We start from the raw sequence: 4,954 nt of genomic DNA, 5'->3' as shown, positions 1-4,954 counted from the left end.
CACTGACATCTAATGCAGGTTAAAAAAGATGAGTGTCACATACAGTTAATGTTTATTTTGAATCTTACACATCTACATCAAGGATAGGGGAGGGGCATGGATGCACATATAGATTGTTTGCCTTTATTGTTCTGGATCTATAATGGGGTTTTGTCATGTTAACAGTTTGGATGTAAACCCAATCTTGACTATGTTTATGTAAATTCAAAATACATTTTAAAGATCTTTAAATCTACAGATTTCATAAAAATTATATCTGGTAATCCTGCCATGAAGATCTTTGGTTAGGCACTTCTTGCTAAGGTGGAAATTCTCTGTCCCATTCTCCCAGTTAGGCTTCTGAATTGTTACCCTGTTATGTGGGCTTCCGATGGAAACAAATAGCTTTTACCACATATTTCACAGGCTGGGTTCACTATTGTCATCAGCAGGAAACCCACCCTGAGAAATGCCATGCAGCCATCGCTAAAATGCATGCATGTAGACAGCATTGAGAAGAAAAAAAATGAAAACTCTTTTAGTGAAATAAAATGACGTTGGTTTATGATGCACACAATAAATACTATTCAGTTAGGATTTACCCTAATATTACCTGGAGCAGTTCCTTAAAGGCAAGCTATAATGGTGTTGAGTCAATTGTATTTACATTTGATTTTTTTTTTTAAAGTTATTAGAGAGATGGCCCAAATTACTGTGTAGTGAAATCTTTGCTGAACTACTTAATTGACTGTTTAGCTGCAGGGGAATATGAAAAAGTAGTTGTTTGAGACATGACACAAATTATTTAGAGCAGAACTGCAGCCAAAAATAACCAGATAAATGAATAGCTCATTGAAAGATAAAATAACAACACTAGCTTTTGCTGCAATATTCAACTATGATCTAGAGATTTCCTTTGCAGTACTTTTTGCATTCGTTAAATATCTTTCGTCTAATGTCCAGTATCATTCAACCCACTTTCTCTGAACCCATGTCATCCTGGAACTGCCCCCAGCCTGTGTCTGCAAATGAAAGGAAAAGCAGTTCAGTGATTAGCTCATCTCTCGGTCACTCTGCCTTCTCCTCCTATCAGCATAATTCTTATTAGCACATGAACTGATTGGCTGCTTCTTCATTTTGAACTCTAGCTTCACTGTACAGGGACTGCAAGAGGCTCATACCAGGTCAAATAAAATTCAGGTACTTTCACTGCTTGCAATAAAAAATGCATTCAGTGATGTATTCGTGATTACTGAGCTGCAATAATGTATGTATTTTATAAATGCCTAGAGTTGGCCTTTATCTGCATGTTTACTGCATACAAATAAACATTTAATTAATGTTAAAGGATTTCCAGAACACTTTGGGTTTTCTAAAGAGAATACACATATACAGTACAATTGTTTTAGGCAGGTGTGAAAAATGCTGCAAAGTAAGAATGCTTTCAGAAATAAGTGTTAATAGTTTATTTTTATCAATTAACAAAATGTAAGGTAAATGAACAGAAGAGAAATCCAAATCAAATCAATATTTGGCTTCAAAACAGCATAAATTCTTCAAGGTACACTTGCACGCAGTTTTTGAAGGAATTTGGCAGGTAAGTTGTTCCAAACATCTCGGAGAACCAACCACAGATCTTCTGTGGATGTATGCTGCTACAAATCCTCCTGTCTCTTCATGTAATCCCAGACAGACTCCACGATGTTGAGATCAGAGCTCTGAGAGGGCCAAACCATCACTTCTTTATGCTAAAGATAGTTCTTAATGACATTGGCTGTATGTTTGGGATCGTTGTCCTGCTGCAGAAAAAGTTTGGGGCCAATCACACGCCTCCCTGATGGTATGGCATGATGGATAATTATCTGCTTGTATTTCTTAGCATTGAGGACACCATTAATCCTGACTGAATCTCCAACTGCATTGGCATAAATGCAGTCCCAGCCTTGCAAGGAACCTCCACCATGCTTCACTGTTGCCTGCAGACACTCATTATTGTACCTCTCTCTAGCCCTTCAGTTAACAAACTGCCTCCTGCTTAGCCTCATCTCCACATTGGAGGTATGGCTTTTTGGCTGCAAGGCTGTAGAAAAATGGCAGCAGGTCCTCTGGATCTTTACATCTAGCCCTGGTGTCAACACCATCAAGTCTGTCTGGAATTACTTGAAGAGACAGAAGGTTTTGAGGCAGCCTGGATTCACAGAAGATATGTGGTTCTCCAACATGTTTGGAACAACCTACCTGCCGAGTTCCTTCAAAAACTGTGTGCAAGTGTAATTAGAAGAACTGATGCTGTTTGGAAGGCAAAAGGCGTGTCACACCAAATATTGATTTGATTTGGATTTCTCTTCTATTTTGTTAATTAATAAAAATAAACTATTAACACTTTTATTTCTGAAAGCATTCTTATGCTACAGTATTTTTTCCACACCTGCCTAAAATCAGCCGTAACATCTTGACCACCCACCTAATATTGAGCAGGTCCCCCTTTTGCTGCCAAAACAGCACTGACCTGTCAAGGCTTGGACTCCACTAGACCTCTGAAGATATGCTGTGGTATCTTGAACCAAGCTTTCAATAGCAAGGTTGGGCCTCCATGGATCAGATTTGTTTTTCCTGCACATCCCACATTCAACAGCTCAATTCATTCGAACAGCAGAAGACCACTCTTGTCAGTTGAGAACAGGAAAGTGAGGCTAGAATTCATAAGGGCTCACAAAAATTGTACAATATAAGTTCGGAAAATCATTGCCTGGCCTCGATTTTTGCTGCGACATTGGATGGTTGGGTCAGCATTTGGCATAAAGCTGGCATAAATGAAAGCATAGTTCCATCCTGGCTTGCATTGACGGTTCAGGCTGGTAGTGGTGTAATGGTGTGGGGGATATTTTCTTGGCAAACTATGGGCCCCTCAATATTAACTGAGCATCGTTTAAATGTCACAGCCTACCTGAGTATTGTTGCTGACCATGTCCATCCCTTTATGACCACAGTGTACCCATCTTCTGATAGCTACTTCCAGCAGGATAACGCAACTAGTCACAAAGCTTAAAGCATCTCAAACTGGTTTCTTGAACATGATAATCTGTTCGTTGTACTCAAATGGCCTCAACAGTCACCGGATCCAATCCAATAAAGCCCCTTTGGGATGTGGTGGAACAGAAGATTCGCATCAAGAGTACGCAGCCGACAAATCTGCAGCAACTGTGTGATGCTATCATGTCAATATTGACAAACTCTATAAGGAAAGTGTCCAGCACCTTGTCAAATCTATGGCACAAAGAATTGAGACAGTTCTGAAGACAAAAGGGGGTCCCACCCATTGCTAGCAAGGTGTATCTAATAAATTGTCCAGATAGCATTCAGGTATAAGTATGTGTAAAACAAAAAATAATGCTGGGGTCATCAGAATGAATCATCACGTGTTGTTGGTACTACAAAGATACACTTACAAATGTGTTTATGGATTTCTTGTACTTCTTTCTCTCCATCATGAAAACCATTGACAAACAAGGACATTTTCATGTTAATTGCAAATGCTTTGTTCTGTGCAAAGTAGTAGCAGCTTATTTGCCACCAGATATTGCAAAACAGTTTATGTGCCATTGTTTTTTCTAAAGCTGTAGGTCTATGAGTCATTATCACCAGGGAGTGGTAATACACACTCAATTCCATGTAGTATAGTGTTTTTGTGCATCTGGGTGCCACATTTGGCAACCCATTCCATCAATACGCCTATTTAGAACAGCAGCCTGACCTAAATCTAAGCAAAGCCTTTCTTTAAATTAAGGATGCTTTCTGAGGGTGTCTACAGAAGGCACATCCGTTGTGGCATTTGAAACAGATCCATTATAGTATTTAATAAAGATGTTATCAACAGCATGAATATTTAATTGCTGCCTTTTTACTTGTTAGCCTTTTGTCTTGAATAGATTGGTAAACCTATGTTAGCCACCACCAGGGAGAGGAAGAAAACGGCTAGTAATTGGTCCTTTATTTCCAAGCAGGATTAAATCTCATTATTATGCAAACCGTCCATATTACACCAGATTGCACTAAAGGAAGCTTGTTATTCTTTGTTCTTCTAGGCTCATAATTGATGGCTATTGTTAAGTGTCTTCTGAATATTTAAGACAGAACAGTCAACACAGTCTTCTTCTCCTGTTTGGCTTTGACTAGCAGCTATATCTAAAGCATGTATTGAATGATGGCACTGTGTTAAATTTACCCCCACATTTATTGCTCTTATAACTGTACATGAAAACATGGTGTTATTTCATTCTCCCAGTAGGATACACATGCCTGTTATTTGATTAAAACAACAAGACCTGCCTTTTTTAAAACAACACATACCTCTCCTGTGTTGAAGATGAGAAACATCTTCAAGGAAGGTATCCATCAACACACACATTTCTCTTACAAGTCTAACCTCGACAACAGAAGATTTGATCCCTAGAATTGAATGTTTGCCATAGCCTGTACAGTATGCATTTTATGTAGAAAATCATTTAATCCTTAAAGCCAAAACTCAAAGAGAATCTTTATGCTTTGAAGAAACATGGAAAGTAATATATAGTTCTGAACAGGTATTCTGTTAGTTTGCAACTGCAGAAATCATGTCAGTGATACAATTTCATTTATTGCATCTCAGGTATACCAGACATGTCATCACAGATCCTAACCACAATTCAGATATGAAATAATTATCACTCACAGGAAAAAAGATTAAAAACTAAAAAAGAACAAATACATGTGCAAACATTGTTTATAATGAAGGTTAAAACTAAGCAAATAAGAATGAAAACTGTAGTAACCTGAATTGTCTGTCAAACAATATTTCTACACTTTGAAACTGATTTCCGCCCTTAAGAAAACTGTACCCCCAAACCTTTCTCTCCCCCTGTACAGCATGCCCCAGCCTGACTTAACTAGCTCCTGCAGCATGAAAATTGATATTTTAATCCCTGTGACATCAATC

This window comes from Nanorana parkeri, unplaced genomic scaffold (genome assembly GCF_000935625.1).
Source record: "Nanorana parkeri isolate BGI_ZX_2015 unplaced genomic scaffold, ASM93562v1 scaffold245, whole genome shotgun sequence".
In the NCBI taxonomy this organism is placed as follows: Eukaryota; Metazoa; Chordata; class Amphibia; order Anura; family Dicroglossidae; genus Nanorana; species Nanorana parkeri.
The sequence above is the reverse complement of the archived record's forward strand: the minus strand, read 5'-3'. Positions refer to the sequence as shown.